Source organism: Sinohyriopsis cumingii, chromosome 8, assembly GCF_028554795.1.
Source record: "Sinohyriopsis cumingii isolate HCF-2022 chromosome 8, ASM2855479v2, whole genome shotgun sequence".
Taxonomy (NCBI): domain Eukaryota; kingdom Metazoa; phylum Mollusca; class Bivalvia; order Unionida; family Unionidae; genus Sinohyriopsis; species Sinohyriopsis cumingii.
The window spans coordinates 75,764,362-75,787,671 of record NC_142968.1 but is presented as its reverse complement, the minus strand read 5'-3'; the positions used below and the strand labels follow the sequence as shown (position 1 = coordinate 75,787,671).

General features: G+C 35.7%; 4 non-coding genes across 4 annotated transcripts; all 4 read left to right on the top strand.

The window, feature by feature from the left end:
* The first annotated feature begins 1,730 nt into the window (after positions 1–1,730).
* On the top strand, positions 1,731–2,028 carry LOC149793880 (signal recognition particle RNA). The gene has a single exon (XR_016423145.1).
* A 6,794-nt stretch (positions 2,029–8,822) lies between these two features.
* LOC149793879 (signal recognition particle RNA) lies at positions 8,823–9,120 on the top strand. Its single transcript, XR_016423143.1, has one exon.
* A 6,794-nt stretch (positions 9,121–15,914) lies between these two features.
* LOC149793878 (signal recognition particle RNA) lies at positions 15,915–16,212 on the top strand. The gene has a single exon (XR_016423142.1).
* Positions 16,213–23,002: 6,790 nt separating this feature from the next.
* LOC149793877 (signal recognition particle RNA) lies at positions 23,003–23,300 on the top strand. The gene has a single exon (XR_016423141.1).
* Positions 23,301–23,310: the final 10 nt, after the last annotated feature.

Genomic DNA, 23,310 nt, shown 5'->3' with positions numbered 1-23,310 from the left:
GGAAAAGAAGTTGTTTTGGAGTTCACACAAATGATTAGAGAGACTGCATTTCAATGTTGGTCGGAACGTATTACTAATTCCTCAGAATGTTATTACTGTGCTCAGTATAAATCCCTACTACAATGTGAGAAATACCTCTCATGTAATATACTTTTCAATTTAAGAAAACGTTTATTGCAACTAAGATGTTCCAGGCATAAACGAATGATTGGAACAGGAAGAAGGAAATACAAATTGATAGTGCATTGAGATTTTGTGAACTGTGCATTAGAAGAAATATTTATTTAATAAGTGATGAATTTCAATTTGTTTGCGTTTGCCCAGAATATGATATTATTAGAAGACGATCTCTAAAAAATGTATATTATGTATAACCAAGCGTTACAAAATTTGTGTGGCTTTTGGTTAAGAATGATGTAATGCCGCTGTATAATTTATCACATTACCGGTAGAGATCATTTGCTAGGACAGAGGGCTCTTTATGTCCATCCGAATAAATGATGTAAATATATTACTATTCCGACCTAAGTGTAGTAATAAGTGTAGAAATAAATCAAGAATTTATATTTCCACATGCATTAAAGAAAATGCGGCGTTCCAGTTGTTTATATAAAACATAATTTTGTATTACGGGCCGGGGGCCTATATTTTTGAAATAAAGTGAATTGATTTGATACTGTTGAGTTTCAAATGAAAATAGGAAAAGCATAACTTATAAATTCCTTTCCAACAGTAAACTGTTGCAGGCAAATTGAACCTATCGAATAGGCAAATACTAGGATTTTGGCTTTCTACTTTTTCTTCTAGATTTGATCAAAATGGCAAAGATAATACCAGTGAAAATATCTCTCTTTTTCAGCTTAGTTTAAGCTCTAGTTTAAGTTTCCAAGTATTAAAATGAGGAAATAAAACTTGAAATCTGTGAATACATAACAGTGTTTATCCTGTGTAAATAATAATTAGTATTTATGCAGTTTTGAAGGACAAGAAGGTACAAACATGTCAAATGCTATTAAAGAATATTGCATACACATTGAAAAGTGATATATGAAACCCGTAATTTTATATGCAAAATCAAAATTAATATTTTCCCTTTCATTTCTGTAGAATTTTTTAATAATTAAATATCCGAAATATATATCGTAGCACTGTCAGAGAGAGAGAGAGAGAGAGAGAGAGAGAGAGAGAGAGAGAGAGAGAGGGAGGGAGAATTCGGAGATTTTAATATTGAAAATTAATGATTGTTTAGAACCGTTCAATAGGTGTAAATTTGGACAAATTGGTCGATGCGCTGCCTCACTGACAGATTGCAATGATATAACATCCTATGTGTGTAAATTTGTCCTGTCAGCATAATAATGTCAACAAATTCAATCGGTAACTCGTGTAATACTTCTAGTATTTGGCCACATCTTATTATTCATAAATGAAGGTGATTGGGTACGACCTGTGACAAGAGTAGCAAATCTGAGAACAGATAGTGGTTTTTGTTTGACGACAAGTTGCCTCCCTTAATGGAACATTATGAGTGCGCTCCCTTCGTCAACGAGTGACGCGTACTTCCGCCTTGTCAAATAAGACAGTATAATTTTCCAGGACATTTCGATATTTGTTGTAAATTTTGAGAGTTTCTTCTAAAGCTTGAATTTTGTATCAGTTTCATAAAAGTGTATCATCCAGATTCCACTACATTTTAGAGTTATATATGCTAAGGTTGCAAATTGTTTTCGGCTGGGAGTTGTGGCGTGCTCCTGTAATCCAGCTACTTGGAGGCCGGGGTCGTTGGACGGTTTGAGGGCGGGGGCTCTGCTCCTCGGTGCTCTATGTCGATCGGGTGTCCGCGCTAAGCTCGGCATCAATATGGGTCCCTCGGGGGAGCCTAGGGGGTCCAGGTTGTCTAAGGAGGGACGTACTGGCCCAGGGTGGAAACACAGCAGGCAAAAGTCCCCGTGTCGAGCAGTAGTGGGATCGCGCCTGTGAATAGGCATCGTTGGGTAGCCCGTCCAATATAGTCGGACACGATTCTTTTTCATTTTATTTATTTTGCTATAAAATTATTCATTTTCTTTCCATCTATAGCCATTGAGGTAATTTCTTTTACTTTCTTTTACATACTCGTTCTGATTATAACCCAGTTAATGATATTGTCTTTTATTTTTAGAATTAACTGTACGAAAAGATACATTATAATCATACATAATTTTTATTTTCACGATTCTTTTCTCTTCTAAGCTATTCGGTTTTTCTCTAAAACCTTGTAACCGCTAGCTACATCTTAAAGAGTCGGTATGTGTTCTACCAATAATAATAATAATAATAATAATAATAATTGTCATTATCATTATTATTATTAATTATTATTCCATTGAATAGTTGGTATTATGAAATTAATTTCCAAATGAAATATATGATGTAATTAATTAATAAATTTTAACAGGAAAACATTTGTGAATCTTTCAGAGTACAATATTTCATGATGAATATTAAAATTACAGTCTGCATATGTTCTTAAAAGTTTTATGTTTTTAATATTTTTCTTATTCTTTTTAAAATTTGATTCTATGTATAATTTGTACCCTCGCAGGTCAAGGAAATAGAGACTCTAGTTATGAAAATCATTATGAAGATAATGAAATGATACTGGCGATTGCCATTTCTGAAATACGTGCGTATGTTCTTTCTTATAAGATGAGTCTAAGTGCAAGTAACAGATCCTGATGTTCCATCATATAATGCGCTGGCAGATCAATATCTATGTTGTTTGTTCTATTGATCACTCCTGACAAACTGCATGGAACCAGATCTGAGGGCGCATTATGCATACATTCTACAGAAAATGATTTGGTGAAATTCAGTAACAGCTGGGACATTCATGAAGGTATTATTGATGAATTATTTTTGTTATGAAACACTGCAAGCTTTACTGTGCAGAACATAATGTATTATTATGTCAGCTATATGAGGGAATATATTCAGTTTTGGCGGATATCTTTGAGGGAGTAATGCACTTGACAAAAATAAGAGAAAACCTATTTTAAAAGTTATTCCCTTTATTTGGACAAGTATATATATTGAATGTATTACACGACAACCCCGCCCCCTTTCTATCTCTCATCATTTCTCTCCAATGGAAATTTGCCTTTCTAGGATGTTTTTTTTGCTGTTGTTATTTTGTTAAAAAGGACATGAAATTGATATTAGTAATCCAAACGTAGTTCAATTTATTTGAATATGTCACTGTATCAAATTTTCTGTTGCCGTAGGTAGTTTGTGGGATGGTACCTTGACCCATGACTACCCATGTACAGTGTTTATCAAATAGGAGAAAAATAATACACTTACTATTGTAATGATATATACCAGAAAAATTGATGGAGTTAATTGAAAACAACACAGATGATCTTATTTCCGTGAGATTTGCATAACAGAATGATACTCTAGTCAGTTCTTTTGTACCACCATCACATATTGGTTAAGATATGTGTTTTGTTCAGTTTCTCTAGTACTTCTCGCTGCATCTTGTATATCTTTTGTGTATGGATGCATGCCAAGTGCAAAGAAAGCTTATTCACAAAGTCACAGATTTATAAAGAATGTATGTTTTCGTAACGTTACGTTTACGAAGTGTGAAATCAGCACCTATCAGCAGCCCCTTCAGAGGTTGTGAGAGGCTCGGGACACGTTAAAATTGTGAGGTCCCAAGGCCCTGTTAATATTGCAGTTTGTAAATGATTCGAATGTACAAATAAGCCCATATAATTTACTATATACAGAATTAAAAGACAACTAAGTACACATTGAAGTATATTTAATATTATACTATTATATATAAAAAGCGAGGATCCTTAGGGGTTGAGACCCGGGCCATATCGTCTTCTTTGCCCTCCCACCCTGATTGGGCCCGCCTACGAGTCTTCGTCTGTGAGCAAAACATCCATTGTTTTATATTGCAAATCTATGGATACGTTGCATACTCTAAGTTTCTTATTGATTTCTATATGGTCATTTGACTAAGACCGTATAGAAATTGTGATTTACTTGTGATCCGTCACAGATAGACACTTTCGTTTAGGAAATCAAACTTTGTTGGAAAGCGGGAACATATACACAGACAGACAGACAGACAGACAGACACTCATGCACAGAGCAGCATTACTCCATTGTGATTGTAGGCAAGTGTGGCCTGTATTGTATGCGTCAGTGACTATGCTTAAGTTGTGTGTTTGATTCGAGTTACTTTGGCATGCATTATTGGTCACAAGCAGGTGCGCATCCAGGAAGACCGTGCGGGCGTGGGGGAGGGGAGTGGGATGAACATGTAGGCAAGGGAAGTTTTGGAATGGAATCCCTGTAGCACCTGCATTTTGAAAGTTTCCAGAGTATAATTTTAAGGATCTAAATCGCCGTTGCATTTGGTATGCATTTGGCAAACGATATGGTACCCAGGAGTCGCCTAATAAATATATAGTAAACAAAACCGACCAAAATTGTCATTTCTAATTTTGAATTTTGAGTGTGACCATCGTGAGTAACGATATATGTCATCGCGCACGAACTCCTGCCACAAATTAATGTTTGGAACAGGCACACCCTCATTCGTCCTACCTACTCTACTGTATTGATTCCTTTCCCCCTCTCTGTCTCTGTCTCTGTTTCTTTGTCATGATTCTTTTAATGGCTAATCTTTAATATTTTGAATCATCTTATGTCTGAAGGTTGATCGTGTGTAGAAAGGTGATACTATAATATTAGTTTTTCTTCATTAATAAAAGTCTAATATAGATTTTAAATTCTACCGAATGTGAATACAAGTTCGAAACTGATACGGAAAATGTGACATGGGAAACAACTCTTACAATTAGTGTAATTTTACTGGTAGAGTTATTTTTTTTTATGTTCTGGCACGTTGTTTCCCTTTATCGATTAACATAGTTAAGATCCACTTGTTTGATATTGGGGCCTCATGCAGGCCTTACGGTACTAATTCCGTTCCCACAGTGAAGCTATGCAAACACCATGATATTAAAAGTTCTAGAACTTTAAATTTCTCAGCTGGTCTGCCTATCTGTCTATACATATATTCACCCACCTAATGGCCAGTAGGTCTGCCTGTCTAGCTATACAAGTATCCACCCACCTATAGGCCAGTTGGTCTGTTTATAGAAATATCCATCCACATACAGGCCAGTTGGTCAGACTATCAGCTTCTTTGTCTGATGACCTCCCAACATCCGACCAGTCTTTCTGCTCACCTGTATTTGTGCATGTTTTTCATCCATTGTTGAATATTGTACGTGAAAATCAAACACAAGAACATCGTAAATAAAATGAAATAGTCCTACAAAGTGATCCCAATACGATGATGTAATTACGGCGTAAACATTATGTATGTCCCACCGGAACATATAACATTTGACATGGCAGTATTGACAAATTTATACATGTCCACGCGTGAACGATACTATACAGCATGTATTCTGCATTTTAGGGTCCACTGTAGCATAGTTTGATAAGATTTCTTCTCTATTCAAGATGTGTTGTATTGTATTTATTATACCCATTCAAAAGTCAATAAATGATTAAATAAATATTATATTATTTTAGATACACAGTAGAGTTGACATTTTACGACTTTTAAATTGGGACTTGAAGCTTTGTCTGATACGTAAGTATCGACATAAACTTGATGAAAAGACGACATTGACCTTGTTCGTTGTGTTTAAAGCATTGGACAGATGCTATGGTGCCAAGGAGACGCCAAATGAAAAATATAAAGAAAAGCCACGGAAATTGTCAGTTTTAATAGCAAATCTATCATAAATTAGCATAAAGTGTCAATGTGCACGAGTGTCTAATAGCACGCTAAACACCTGGCAAATTACCGTTGGGAAATTTTCTGTGTTCCTAGTATCCGAACATAATTTCTGTAATTTTCACATATGAAACTGATGATGCGCAGAAGAAACTATTTAAATAACAACAGAACAATGTAGCAGATTTAGAGCATAATTTGTACCGATTTTGACGTATTTGAAAATTAACTTATCTCTTGGTTTTGAAGTTTTGCATTCGAACGTGTATCACAAAATGGCAGGGGTATGGGCTCGCTGGCGATGCTGATAGGAATACGAGTGATACATACAGTGAAAATACAAAAAGATACAGTAAGGAAAAATGAAAGGATAAACCGACTATAACCATAAATTTTTCGATTGACAGTCTTCATTTCAAGGAGGTCCATGGTTGGTTGCCTTGCTTTGCCATTGTTTTCCTTTGCTGCCATTTCCTCGGTATGGCATAACCGATAATGTGGTTAAAATGCCGTTGTAAACCAACCAATATTTCTGCTTGGTAATAGGCAACGATCAAACCTGTAATCTCCAACAAGTAACCAGACCCGTCCATGCTGAGATTCTTAATATCAGCCACGGACGGCTTCTATATGCTTTGGAAGACATCGAAGGTAAAATGTATGGGTAGCTCTTTGAGACATTAAGGGGCACTGTACGACTTTTGTGAGCATGTGTACAACTTCAGGTGACTACGATCTTTTTGGGTTCGACACATGGCTGGCTCTGTACGACTTCTGACTGGCTCGTTATGAAGTTGCGGAGAAGCACACCAAATTATATTTCTTTTTAAAATCTTTATGTACCCTTTTTATATTCATCTATCAAATGTACTTTGGATTTCATATATTTGAACACCAAATAGGAGAACGAATGCAGAAGCAAATACATAACAAAGAAATGTATTCGCCGTATGTTACAAGTAAGAATGCTATTATTATTATTATTATTGATGCTGTAGAATATCGGAAACAAATATTCAAATTGTCAGTCAGAGCAAATTTCAATTGCAGAGCACACAAATACACCCACTCACACCCCCCCACACACACCCACACTCCCCCCACACAAACACACACACACACAAACATACACACACATACACACGTGCGATTATCGGATGATATATCCATATCAATGTTATGTCATGTTCTAAACGTTAGACGATGTTGCATAGAGTCACAATGGCTAAGAAGATTAAAGATTTGCTCTATCAATATGGCCCTGGATATGTGCGGATGACATACGATGTTGGTTATGGAAAAGAAGTTGTTTTGGAGTTCACACAAATGATTAGAGAGACTGCATTTCAATGTTGGTCGGAATGTATTACTAATTCCTCAGAATGTTATTACTGTGCTCAGTATAAATCCCTACTACAATGTGAGAAATACCTCTCATGTAATATACTTTTCAATTTAAGAAAACGTTTATTGCAACTAAGATGTTCCAGGCATAAACGAATGATTGGAACAGGAAGAAGGAAATACAAATTGATAGTGCATTGAGATTTTGTGAACTGTGCATTAGAAGAAATATTTATTTAATAAGTGATGAATTTCAATTTGTTTGCGTTTGCCCAGAATATGATATTATTAGAAGACGATCTCTAAAAAATGTATATTATGTATAACCAAGCGTTACAAAATTTGTGTGGCTTTTGGTTAAGATTGATGTAGTGACGCTGTATAATTTATCAGATTACCGGTACAGATCATTTGCTAGGAGAGAGGGCTCTTTATGTCCATCCGAATAAATGATGTGAATATATTACTATTCCGACCTAAGTGTAGTAATAAGTGTAGAAATAAATCAAGAATTTATATTTCCACATGCATTAAAGAAAATGCGGCGTTCCAGTTGTGTATATAAAACATAATTTTGTATTACGGGCCGGGGGCCTATATTTTTGAAATAAAGTGATTTGATTTGATACTGTTGAGTTTCAAATGAAAATAGGAAAAGCATAACTTATAAATTCCTTTCCAACAGTAAACTGTTGCAGGCAAATTGAACCTATCGAATAGGCAAATACTAGGATTTTGGCTTTCTACATTTTCTTCTAGATTTGATCAAAATGGCAAAGATAATACCAGTGAAAATATCTCTCTTTTTCAGCTTAGTTTAAGCTCTAGTTTAAGTTTCCAAGTATTAAAATGAGGAAATAAAACTTGAAATCTGTGAATACATAACAGTGTTTATCCTGTGTAAATAATAATTAGTATTTATGCAGTTTTGAAGGACAAGAAGGTACATACATATCAAATGCTATTAAAGAATATTGCATACACATTGAAAAGTGATATATGAAACCCGTAATTTTATATGCAAAATCAAAATTAATATTTTCCCTTTCATTTCTGTAGAATTTTTTAATAATTAAATATCCGAAATATATATCGTAGCACTGTCAAAGAGAGAGAGAGAGAGAGAGAGAGAGAGAGAGAGAGAGAATTCGGAGATTTTAATATTGAAAATTAATGATTGTTTAGAACCGTTCAATAGGTGCAAATCTGGACAAATTGGTCGATGCGCTGCCTCACTGACAGATTGCAATGATATAACATCCTATGTGTGTAAATTTGTCCTGTCAGCATAATAATGTCAACAAATTCAATCGGTAACTCGTGTAATACTTCTAGTATTTGGCCACATCTTATTATTCATAAATGAAGGTGATTGGGTACGACCTGTGACAAGAGTAGCAAATCTGAGAACAGATAGTGGTTTTTGTTTGACGACAAGTTGCCTCCCTTAATGGAACATTATGAGTGCGCTCCCTTCGTCAACGAGTGACGCGTACTTCCGCCTTGTCAAATAAGACAGTATAATTTTCCAGGACATTTCGATATTTGTTGTAAATTTTGAGAGTTTCTTCTAAAGCTTGAATTTTGTATCAGTTTCATAAAGGTGTATCATCCAGATTCCACTACATTTTAGAGTTATATATGTTAAGGTTGCAAATTGTTTTCGGCTGGGAGTTGTGGCGTGCTCCTGTAATCCAGCTACTTGGAGGCCGGGGTCGTTGGACGGTTTGAGGGCGGGGGCTCTGCTCCTCGGTGCTCTATGTCGATCGGGTGTCCGCGCTAAGCTCGGCATCAATATGGGTCCCTCGGGGGAGCCTAGGGGGTCCAGGTTGTCTAAGGAGGGACGTACTGGCCCAGGGTGGAAACACAGCAGGCAAAAGTCCCCGTGTCGAGCAGTAGTGGGATCGCGCCTGTGAATAGGCATCGTTGGGTAGCCCGTCCAATATAGTCGGACACGATTCTTTTTCATTTTATTTATTTTGCTATAAAATTATTCATTTTCTTTCCATCTATAGCCATTGAGGTAATTTCTTTTACTTTCTTTTACATACTCGTTCTGATTATAACCCAGTTAATGATATTGTCTTTTATTTTTAGAATTAACTGTACGAAAAGATACATTATAATCATACATAATTTTTATTTTCACGATTCTTTTCTCTTCTAAGCTATTCGGTTTTTCTCTAAAACCTTGTAACCGCTAGCTACATCTTAAAGAGTCGGTATGTGTTCTACCAATAATAATAATAATAATAATAATAATAATAATTGTCATTATCATTATTATTATTAATTATTATTCCATTGAATAGTTGGTATTATGAAATTAATTTCCAAATGAAATATATGATGTAATTAATTAATAAATTTTAACAGGAAAACATTTGTGAATCTTTCAGAGTACAATATTTCATGATGAATATTAAAATTACAGTCTGCATATGTTCTTAAAAGTTTTATGTTTTTAATATTTTTCTTATTCTTTTTAAAATTTGATTCTATGTATAATTTGTACCCTCGCAGGTCAAGGAAATAGAGACTCTAGTTATGAAAATCATTATGAAGATAATGAAATGATACTGGCGATTGCCATTTCTGAAATACGTGCGTATGTTCTTTCTTATAAGATGAGTCTAAGTGCAAGTAACAGATCCTGATGTTCCATCATATAATGCGCTGGCAGATCAATATCTATGTTGTTTGTTCTATTGATCACTCCTGACAAACTGCATGGAACCAGATCTGAGGGCGCATTATGCATACATTCTACAGAAAATGATTTGGTGAAATTCAGTAACAGCTGGAACATTCATGAAGGTATTATTGATGAATTATTTTTGTTATGAAACACTGCAAGCTTTACTGTGCAGAACATAATGTATTATTATATCAGCTATATGAGGGAATATATTCAGTTTTGGCGGATATCTTTGAGGGAGTAATGCACTTGACAAAAATAAGAGAAAACCTATTTTAAAAGTTATTCCCTTTATTTGGACAAGTATATATATTGAATGTATTACACGACAACCCCGCCCCCTTTCTCTCTCTCATCATTTCTCTCCAATGGAAATTTGCCTTTCTAGGATGTTTTTTTTGCTGTTGTTATTTTGTTAAAAAGGACATGAAATTGATATTAGTAATCCAAACATAGTTCAATTTATTTGAATATGTCACTGTATCAAATTTTCTGTTGCCGTAGGTAGTTTGTGGGATGGTACCTTGACCCATGACTACCCATGTACAGTGTTTATCAAATAGGAGAAAAATAATACATTTACTATTGTAATGATATATACCAGAAAAATTGATGGAGTTAATTGAAAACAACACAGATGATCTTATTTCCGTGAGATTTGCATAACAGAATGATACTCTAGTCAGTTCTTTTGTACCACCATCACATATTGGTTAAGATATGTGTTTTGTTCAGTTTCTCTAGTACTTCTCGCTGCATCTTGTATATCTTTTGTGTATGGATGCATGCCAAGTGCAAAGAAAGCTTATTCACAAAGTCACAGATTTATAAAGAATGTATGTTTTCGTAACGTTACGTTTACGAAGTGTGAAATCAGCACCTATCAGCAGCCCCTTCAGAGGTTGTGAGAGGCTCGGGACACGTTAAAATTGTGAGGTCCCAAGGCCCTGTTAATATTGCAATTTGTAAATGATTCGAATGTACAAATAAGCCCATATAATTTACTATATACAGAATTAAAAGACAACTAAGTACACATTGAAGTATATTTAATATTATACTATTATATATAAAAAGCGAGGATCCTTAGGGGTTGAGACCCGGGCCATATCGTCTTCTTTGCCCTCCCACCCTGATTGGGCCCGCCTACGAGTCTTCGTCTGTGAGCAAAACATCCATTGTTTTATATTGCAAATCTATGGATACGTTGCATACTCTAAGTTTCTTATTGATTTCTATATGGTCATTTGACTAAGACCGTATAGAAATTGTGATTTACTTGTGATCCGTCACAGATAGACACTTTCGTTTAGGAAATCAAACTTTGTTGGAAAGCGGGAACATATACACAGACAGACAGACAGACAGACAGACACTCATGCACAGAGCAGCATTACTCCATTGTGATTGTAGGCAAGTGTGGCCTGTATTGTATGCGTCAGTGACTATGCTTAAGTTGTGTGTTTGATTCGAGTTACTTTGGCATGCATTATTGGTCACAAGCAGGTGCGCATCCAGGAAGACCGTGCGGGCGTGGGGGAGGGGAGTGGGATGAACATGTAGGCAAGGGAAGTTTTGGAATGGAATCCCTGTAGCACCTGCATTTTGAAAGTTTCCAGAGTATAATTTTAAGGATCTAAATCGCCGTTGCATTTGGTATGCATTTGGCAAACGATATGGTACCCAGGAGTCGCCTAATAAATATATAGTAAACAAAACCGACCAAAATTGTCATTTCTAATTTTGAATTTTGAGTGTGACCATCGTGAGTAACGATATATGTCATCGCGCACGAACTCCTGCCACAAATTAATGTTTGGAACAGGCACACCCTCATTCGTCCTACCTACTCTACTGTATTGATTCCTTTCCCCCTCTCTGTCTCTGTCTCTGTTTCTTTGTCATGATTCTTTTAATGGCTAATCTTTAATATTTTGAATCATCTTATGTCTGAAGGTTGATCGTGTGTAGAAAGGTGATACTATAATATTAGTTTTTCTTCATTAATAAAAGTCTAATATAGATTTTAAATTCTACCGAATGTGAATACAAGTTCGAAACTGATACGGAAAATGTGACATGGGAAACAACTCTTACAATTAGTGTAATTTTACTGGTAGAGTTATTTTTTTTATGTTCTGGCACGTTGTTTCCCTTTATCGATTAACATAGTTAAGATCCACTTGTTTGATATTGGGGCCTCATGCAGGCCTTACGGTACTAATTCCGTTCCCATAGTGAAGCTATGCAAACACCATGATATTAAAAGTTCTAGAACTTTAAATTTCTCAGCTGGTCTGCCTATCTGTCTATACATATATTCACCCACCTAATGGCCAGTAGGTCTGCCTGTCTAGCTATACAAGTATCCACCCACCTATAGGCCAGTTGGTCTGTTTATAGAAATATCCATCCACATACAGGCCAGTTGGTCAGACTATCAGCTTCTTTGTCTGATGACCTCCCAACATCCGACCAGTCTTTCTGCTCACCTGTATTTGTGCATGTTTTTCATCCATTGTTGAATATTGTACGTGAAAATGAAACACAAGAAGATCGTAAATAAAATGAAATAGTCCTACAAAGTGATCCCATTACGATGATGTAATTACGGCGTAAACATTATGTATGTCCCACCGGAACATATAACATTTGACATGGCAGTATTGACAAATTTATACATGTCCACGCGTGAACGATACTATACAGCATGTATTCTGCATTTTAGGGTCCAATGTAGCATAGTTTGATAAGATTTCTTCTCTATTCAAGATGTGTTGTATTGTATTTATTATACTCATTCAAAAGTCAATAAATGATTAAATAAATATTATATTATTTTAGATACACAGTAGAGTTGACATTTTACGACTTTTAAATTGGGACTTGAAGCTTTCTCTGATATGTAAGTATCGAGATAAACTTGATGAAAAGACGACATTGACCTTGTTCGTTGTGTTTAAAGCATTGGATAGATGCTATGGTGCCAAGGAGACGCCAAATGAAAAATATAAAGAAAACCCACGGAAATTGTCAGTTTTAATAGCAAATCTATCATAAATTAGCATAAAGTGTCAATGTGCACGAGTGTCTAATAGCACGCTAAACACCTGGCAAATTACCGTTGGGAAATTTTCTGTGTTCCTAGTATCCGAACATAATTTCTGTAATTTTCACATATGAAACTGATGATGCGCAGAAGAAACTATTTAAATAACAACAGAACAATGTAGCAGATTTAGAGCATAATTTGTACCGATTTTGACGTATTTGAAAATTAACTTATCTCTTGGTTTTGAAGTTTTGCATTCGAACGTGTATCACAAAATGGCAGGGGTATGGGCTCGCTGGCGATGCTGATAGGAATACGAGTGATACATACAGTGAAAATACAAAAAGATACAGTAAGGAAAAATGAAAGGATAAACCGACTATAACCATAAATTTTTCGATTGACAGTCTTCATTTCAAGGAGGTCCATGGTTGGTTGCCTTGCTTTGCCATTGTTTTCCTTTGCTGCCATTTCCTCGGTATGGCATAACCGATAATGTGGTTAAAATGCCGTTGTAAACCAACCAATATTTCTGCTTGGTAATAGGCAACGATCAAACCTGTAATCTCCAACAAGTAACCAGACCCGTCCATGCTGAGATTCTTAATATCAGCCACGGGCGGCTTCTATATGCTTTGGAAGACATCGAAGGTAAAATGTATGGGTAGCTCTTTGAGACATTAAGGGGCACTGTACGACTTTTGTGAGCATGTGTACAACTTCAGGTGACTACGATCTTTTTGGGTTCGACACATGGCTGGCTCTGTACGACTTCTGACTGGCTCGTTATGAAGTTGCGGAGAAGCACACCAAATTATATTTCTTTTTAAAATCTTTATGTACCCTTTTTATATTCATCTATCAAATGTACTTTGGATTTCATATATTTGAACACCAAATAGGAGAACGAATGCAGAAGCAAATACATAACAAAGAAATGTATTCGCCGTATGTTACAAGTAAGAATGCTATTATTATTATTATTATTGATGCTGTAGAATATCGGAAACAAATATTCAAATTGTCAGTCAGAGCAAATTTCAATTGCAGAGCACACAAATACACCCACTCACACCCCCCCACACACACCCACACTCCCCCCACACAAACACACACACACACAAACATACACACACATACACACGTGCGATTATCGGATGATATATCCATATCAATGTTATGTCATGTTCTAAACGTTAGACGATGTTGCATAGAGTCACAATGGCTAAGAAGATTAAAGATTTGCTCTATCAATATGGCCCTGGATATGTGCGGATGACATACGATGTTGGTTATGGAAAAGAAGTTGTTTTGGAGTTCACACAAATGATTAGAGAGACTGCATTTCAATGTTGGTCGGAACGTATTACTAATTCCTCAGAATGTTATTACTGTGCTCAGTATAAATCCCTACTACAATGTGAGAAATACCTCTCATGTAATATACTTTTCAATTTAAGAAAACGTTTATTGCAACTAAGATGTTCCAGGCATAAACGAATGATTGGAACAGGAAGAAGGAAATACAAATTGATAGTGCATTGAGATTTTGTGAACTGTGCATTAGAAGAAATATTTATTTAATAAGTGATGAATTTCAATTTGTTTGCGTTTGCCCAGAATATGATATTATTAGAAGACGATCTCTAAAAAATGTATATTATGTATAACCAAGCGTTACAAAATTTGTGTGGCTTTTGGTTAAGATTGATGTAGTGACGCTGTATAATTTATCAGATTACCGGTACAGATCATTTGCTAGGAGAGAGGGCTCTTTATGTCCATCCGAATAAATGATGTGAATATATTACTATTCCGACCTAAGTGTAGTAATAAGTGTAGAAATAAATCAAGAATTTATATTTCCACATGCATTAAAGAAAATGCGGCGTTCCAGTTGTGTATATAAAACATAATTTTGTATTACGGGCCGGGGGCCTATATTTTTGAAATAAAGTGATTTGATTTGATACTGTTGAGTTTCAAATGAAAATAGGAAAAGCATAACTTATAAATTCCTTTCCAACAGTAAACTGTTGCAGGCAAATTGAACCTATCGAATAGGCAAATACTAGGATTTTGGCTTTCTACATTTTCTTCTAGATTTGATCAAAATGGCAAAGATAATACCAGTGAAAATATCTCTCTTTTTCAGCTTAGTTTAAGCTCTAGTTTAAGTTTCCAAGTATTAAAATGAGGAAATAAAACTTGAAATCTGTGAATACATAACAGTGTTTATCCTGTGTAAATAATAATTAGTATTTATGCAGTTTTGAAGGACAAGAAGGTACATACATATCAAATGCTATTAAAGAATATTGCATACACATTGAAAAGTGATATATGAAACCCGTAATTTTATATGCAAAATCAAAATTAATATTTTCCCTTTCATTTCTGTAGAATTTTTTAATAATTAAATATCCGAAATATATATCGTAGCACTGTCAAAGAGAGAGAGAGAGAGAGAGAGAGAGAGAGAGAGAGAATTCGGAGATTTTAATATTGAAAATTAATGATTGTTTAGAACCGTTCAATAGGTGCAAATCTGGACAAATTGGTCGATGCGCTGCCTCACTGACAGATTGCAATGATATAACATCCTATGTGTGTAAATTTGTCCTGTCAGCATAATAATGTCAACAAATTCAATCGGTAACTCGTGTAATACTTCTAGTATTTGGCCACATCTTATTATTCATAAATGAAGGTGATTGGGTACGACCTGTGACAAGAGTAGCAAATCTGAGAACAGATAGTGGTTTTTGTTTGACGACAAGTTGCCTCCCTTAATGGAACATTATGAGTGCGCTCCCTTCGTCAACGAGTGACGCGTACTTCCGCCTTGTCAAATAAGACAGTATAATTTTCCAGGACATTTCGATATTTGTTGTAAATTTTGAGAGTTTCTTCTAAAGCTTGAATTTTGTATCAGTTTCATAAAGGTGTATCATCCAGATTCCACTACATTTTAGAGTTATATATGCTAAGGTTGCAAATTGTTTTCGGCTGGGAGTTGTGGCGTGCTCCTGTAATCCAGCTACTTGGAGGCCGGGGTCGTTGGACGGTTTGAGGGCGGGGGCTCTGCTCCTCGGTGCTCTATGTCGATCGGGTGTCCGCGCTAAGCTCGGCATCAATATGGGTCCCTCGGGGGAGCCTAGGGGGTCCAGGTTGTCTAAGGAGGGACGTACTGGCCCAGGGTGGAAACACAGCAGGCAAAAGTCCCCGTGTCGAGCAGTAGTGGGATCGCGCCTGTGAATAGGCATCGTTGGGTAGCCCGTCCAATATAGTCGGACACGATTCTTTTTCATTTTATTTATTTTGCTATAAAATTATTCATTTTCTTTCCATCTATAGCCATTGAGGTAATTTCTTTTACTTTCTTTTACATACTCGTTCTGATTATAACCCAGTTAATGATATTGTCTTTTATTTTTAGAATTAACTGTACGAAAAGATACATTATAATCATACATAATTTTTATTTTCACGATTCTTTTCTCTTCTAAGCTATTCGGTTTTTCTCTAAAACCTTGTAACCGCTAGCTACATCTTAAAGAGTCGGTATGTGTTCTACCAATAATAATAATAATAATAATAATAATAATAATTGTCATTATCATTATTATTATTAATTATTATTCCATTGAATAGTTGGTATTATGAAATTAATTTCCAAATGAAATATATGATGTAATTAATTAATAAATTTTAACAGGAAAACATTTGTGAATCTTTCAGAGTACAATATTTCATGATGAATATTAAAATTACAGTCTGCATATGTTCTTAAAAGTTTTATGTTTTTAATATTTTTCTTATTCTTTTTAAAATTTGATTCTATGTATAATTTGTACCCTCGCAGGTCAAGGAAATAGAGACTCTAGTTATGAAAATCATTATGAAGATAATGAAATGATACTGGCGATTGCCATTTCTGAAATACGTGCGTATGTTCTTTCTTATAAGATGAGTCTAAGTGCAAGTAACAGATCCTGATGTTCCATCATATAATGCGCTGGCAGATCAATATCTATGTTGTTTGTTCTATTGATCACTCCTGACAAACTGCATGGAACCAGATCTGAGGGCGCATTATGCATACATTCTACAGAAAATGATTTGGTGAAATTCAGTAACAGCTGGAACATTCATGAAGGTATTATTGATGAATTATTTTTGTTATGAAACACTGCAAGCTTTACTGTGCAGAACATAATGTATTATTATATCAGCTATATGAGGGAATATATTCAGTTTTGGCGGATATCTTTGAGGGAGTAATGCACTTGACAAAAATAAGAGAAAACCTATTTTAAAAGTTATTCCCTTTATTTGGACAAGTATATATATTGAATGTATTACACGACAACCCCGCCCCCTTTCTCTCTCTCATCATTTCTCTCCAATGGAAATTTGCCTTTCTAGGATGTTTTTTTTGCTGTTGTTATTTTGTTAAAAAGGACATGAAATTGATATTAGTAATCCAAACATAGTTCAATTTATTTGAATATGTCACTGTATCAAATTTTCTGTTGCCGTAGGTAGTTTGTGGGATGGTACCTTGACCCATGACTACCCATGTACAGTGTTTATCAAATAGGAGAAAAATAATACATTTACTATTGTAATGATATATACCAGAAAAATTGATGGAGTTAATTGAAAACAACACAGATGATCTTATTTCCGTGAGATTTGCATAACAGAATGATACTCTAGTCAGTTCTTTTGTACCACCATCACATATTGGTTAAGATATGTGTTTTGTTCAGTTTCTCTAGTACTTCTCGCTGCATCTTGTATATCTTTTGTGTATGGATGCATGCCAAGTGCAAAGAAAGCTTATTCACAAAGTCACAGATTTATAAAGAATGTATGTTTTCGTAACGTTACGTTTACGAAGTGTGAAATCAGCACCTATCAGCAGCCCCTTCAGAGGTTGTGAGAGGCTCGGGACACGTTAAAATTGTGAGGTCCCAAGGCCCTGTTAATATTGCAATTTGTAAATGATTCGAATGTACAAATAAGCCCATATAATTTACTATATACAGAATTAAAAGACAACTAAGTACACATTGAAGTATATTTAATATTATACTATTATATATAAAAAGCGAGGATCCTTAGGGGTTGAGACCCGGGCCATATCGTCTTCTTTGCCCTCCCACCCTGATTGGGCCCGCCTACGAGTCTTCGTCTGTGAGCAAAACATCCATTGTTTTATATTGCAAATCTATGGATACGTTGCATACTCTAAGTTTCTTATTGATTTCTATATGGTCATTTGACTAAGACCGTATAGAAATTGTGATTTACTTGTGATCCGTCACAGATAGACACTTTCGTTTAGGAAATCAAACTTTGTTGGAAAGCGGGAACATATACACAGACAGACAGACAGACAGACAGACACTCATGCACAGAGCAGCATTACTCCATTGTGATTGTAGGCAAGTGTGGCCTGTATTGTATGCGTCAGTGACTATGCTTAAGTTGTGTGTTTGATTCGAGTTACTTTGGCATGCATTATTGGTCACAAGCAGGTGCGCATCCAGGAAGACCGTGCGGGCGTGGGGGAGGGGAGTGGGATGAACATGTAGGCAAGGGAAGTTTTGGAATGGAATCCCTGTAGCACCTGCATTTTGAAAGTTTCCAGAGTATAATTTTAAGGATCTAAATCGCCGTTGCATTTGGTATGCATTTGGCAAACGATATGGTACCCAGGAGTCGCCTAATAAATATATAGTAAACAAAACCGACCAAAATTGTCATTTCTAATTTTGAATTTTGAGTGTGACCATCGTGAGTAACGATATATGTCATCGCGCACGAACTCCTGCCACAAATTAATGTTTGGAACAGGCACACCCTCATTCGTCCTACCTACTCTACTGTATTGATTCCTTTCCCCCTCTCTGTCTCTGTCTCTGTTTCTTTGTCATGATTCTTTTAATGGCTAATCTTTAATATTTTGAATCATCTTATGTCTGAAGGTTGATCGTGTGTAGAAAGGTGATACTATAATATTAGTTTTTCTTCATTAATAAAAGTCTAATATAGATTTTAAATTCTACCGAATGTGAATACAAGTTCGAAACTGATACGGAAAATGTGACATGGGAAACAACTCTTACAATTAGTGTAATTTTACTGGTAGAGTTATTTTTTTTATGTTCTGGCACGTTGTTTCCCTTTATCGATTAACATAGTTAAGATCCACTTGTTTGATATTGGGGCCTCATGCAGGCCTTACGGTACTAATTCCGTTCCCATAGTGAAGCTATGCAAACACCATGATATTAAAAGTTCTAGAACTTTAAATTTCTCAGCTGGTCTGCCTATCTGTCTATACATATATTCACCCACCTAATGGCCAGTAGGTCTGCCTGTCTAGCTATACAAGTATCCACCCACCTATAGGCCAGTTGGTCTGTTTATAGAAATATCCATCCACATACAGGCCAGTTGGTCAGACTATCAGCTTCTTTGTCTGATGACCTCCCAACATCCGACCAGTCTTTCTGCTCACCTGTATTTGTGCATGTTTTTCATCCATTGTTGAATATTGTACGTGAAAATGAAACACAAGAAGATCGTAAATAAAATGAAATAGTCCTACAAAGTGATCCCATTACGATGATGTAATTACGGCGTAAACATTATGTATGTCCCACCGGAACATATAACATTTGACATGGCAGTATTGACAAATTTATACATGTCCACGCGTGAACGATACTATACAGCATGTATTCTGCATTTTAGGGTCCAATGTAGCATAGTTTGATAAGATTTCTTCTCTATTCAAGATGTGTTGTATTGTATTTATTATACTCATTCAAAAGTCAATAAATGATTAAATAAATATTATATTATTTTAGATACACAGTAGAGTTGACATTTTACGACTTTTAAATTGGGACTTGAAGCTTTCTCTGATATGTAAGTATCGAGATAAACTTGATGAAAAGACGACATTGACCTTGTTCGTTGTGTTTAAAGCATTGGATAGATGCTATGGTGCCAAGGAGACGCCAAATGAAAAATATAAAGAAAACCCACGGAAATTGTCAGTTTTAATAGCAAATCTATCATAAATTAGCATAAAGTGTCAATGTGCACGAGTGTCTAATAGCACGCTAAACACCTGGCAAATTACCGTTGGGAAATTTTCTGTGTTCCTAGTATCCGAACATAATTTCTGTAATTTTCACATATGAAACTGATGATGCGCAGAAGAAACTATTTAAATAACAACAGAACAATGTAGCAGATTTAGAGCATAATTTGTACCGATTTTGACGTATTTGAAAATTAACTTATCTCTTGGTTTTGAAGTTTTGCATTCGAACGTGTATCACAAAATGGCAGGGGTATGGGCTCGCTGGCGATGCTGATAGGAATACGAGTGATACATACAGTGAAAATACAAAAAGATACAGTAAGGAAAAATGAAAGGATAAACCGACTATAACCATAAATTTTTCGATTGACAGTCTTCATTTCAAGGAGGTCCATGGTTGGTTGCCTTGCTTTGCCATTGTTTTCCTTTGCTGCCATTTCCTCGGTATGGCATAACCGATAATGTGGTTAAAATGCCGTTGTAAACCAACCAATATTTCTGCTTGGTAATAGGCAACGATCAAACCTGTAATCTCCAACAAGTAACCAGACCCGTCCATGCTGAGATTCTTAATATCAGCCACGGGCGGCTTCTATATGCTTTGGAAGACATCGAAGGTAAAATGTATGGGTAGCTCTTTGAGACATTAAGGGGCACTGTACGACTTTTGTGAGCATGTGTACAACTTCAGGTGACTACGATCTTTTTGGGTTCGACACATGGCTGGCTCTGTACGACTTCTGACTGGCTCGTTATGAAGTTGCGGAGAAGCACACCAAATTATATTTCTTTTTAAAATCTTTATGTACCCTTTTTATATTCATCTATCAAATGTACTTTGGATTTCATATATTTGAACACCAAATAGGAGAACGAATGCAGAAGCAAATACATAACAAAGAAATGTATTCGCCGTATGTTACAAGTAAGAATGCTATTATTATTATTATTATTGATGCTGTAGAATATCGGAAACAAATATTCAAATTGTCAGTCAGAGCAAATTTCAATTGCAGAGCACACAAATACACCCACTCACACCCCCCCACACACACCCACACTCCCCCCACACAAACACACACACACACAAACATACACACACATACACACGTGCGATTATCGGATGATATATCCATATCAATGTTATGTCATGTTCTAAACGTTAGACGATGTTGCATAGAGTCACAATGGCTAAGAAGATTAAAGATTTGCTCTATCAATATGGCCCTGGATATGTGCGGATGACATACGATGTTGGTTATGGAAAAGAAGTTGTTTTGGAGTTCACACAAATGATTAGAGAGACTGCATTTCAATGTTGGTCGGAACGTATTACTAATTCCTCAGAATGTTATTACTGTGCTCAGTATAAATCCCTACTACAATGTGAGAAATACCTCTCATGTAATATACTTTTCAATTTAAGAAAACGTTTATTGCAACTAAGATGTTCCAGGCATAAACGAATGATTGGAACAGGAAGAAGGAAATACAAATTGATAGTGCATTGAGATTTTGTGAACTGTGCATTAGAAGAAATATTTATTTAATAAGTGATGAATTTCAATTTGTTTGCGTTTGCCCAGAATATGATATTATTAGAAGACGATCTCTAAAAAATGTATATTATGTATAACCAAGCGTTACAAAATTTGTGTGGCTTTTGGTTAAGATTGATGTAGTGACGCTGTATAATTTATCAGATTACCGGTACAGATCATTTGCTAGGAGAGAGGGCTCTTTATGTCCATCCGAATAAATGATGTGAATATATTACTATTCCGACCTAAGTGTAGTAATAAGTGTAGAAATAAATCAAGAATTTATATTTCCACATGCATTAAAGAAAATGCGGCGTTCCAGTTGTGTATATAAAACATAATTTTGTATTACGGGCCGGGGGCCTATATTTTTGAAATAAAGTGATTTGATTTGATACTGTTGAGTTTCAAATGAAAATAGGAAAAGCATAACTTATAAATTCCTTTCCAACAGTAAACTGTTGCAGGCAAATTGAACCTATCGAATAGGCAAATACTAGGATTTTGGCTTTCTACATTTTCTTCTAGATTTGATCAAAATGGCAAAGATAATACCAGTGAAAATATCTCTCTTTTTCAGCTTAGTTTAAGCTCTAGTTTAAGTTTCCAAGTATTAAAATGAGGAAATAAAACTTGAAATCTGTGAATACATAACAGTGTTTATCCTGTGTAAATAATAATTAGTATTTATGCAGTTTTGAAGGACAAGAAGGTACATACATATCAAATGCTATTAAAGAATATTGCATACACATTGAAAAGTGATATATGAAACCCGTAATTTTATATGCAAAATCAAAATTAATATTTTCCCTTTCATTTCTGTAGAATTTTTTAATAATTAAATATCCGAAATATATATCGTAGCACTGTCAAAGAGAGAGAGAGAGAGAGAGAGAGAGAGAGAGAATTCGGAGATTTTAATATTGAAAATTAATGATTGTTTAGAACCGTTCAATAGGTGCAAATCTGGACAAATTGGTCGATGCGCTGCCTCACTGACAGATTGCAATGATATAACATCCTATGTGTGTAAATTTGTCCTGTCAGCATAATAATGTCAACAAATTCAATCGGTAACTCGTGTAATACTTCTAGTATTTGGCCACATCTTATTATTCATAAATGAAGGTGATTGGGTACGACCTGTGACAAGAGTAGCAAATCTGAGAACAGATAGTGGTTTTTGTTTGACGACAAGTTGCCTCCCTTAATGGAACATTATGAGTGCGCTCCCTTCGTCAACGAGTGACGCGTACTTCCGCCTTGTCAAATAAGACAGTATAATTTTCCAGGACATTTCGATATTTGTTGTAAATTTTGAGAGTTTCTTCTAAAGCTTGAATTTTGTATCAGTTTCATAAAAGTGTATCATCCAGATTCCACTACATTTTAGAGTTATATATGCTAAGGTTGCAAATTGTTTTCGGCTGGGAGTTGTGGCGTGCTCCTGTAATCCAGCTACTTGGAGGCCGGGGTCGTTGGACGGTTTGAGGGCGGGGGCTCTGCTCCTCGGTGCTCTATGTCGATCGGGTGTCCGCGCTAAGCTCGGCATCAATATGGGTCCCTCGGGGGAGCCTAGGGGGTCCAGGTTGTCTAAGGAGGGACGTACTGGCCCAGGGTGGAAACACAGCAGGCAAAAGTCCCCGTGTCGAGCAGTAGTGGGATCGCGCCTGTGAATAGGCATCGTTGGGTAGCCCGTCCAATATAGTCGGACACGATTCTTTTTCATTTTAT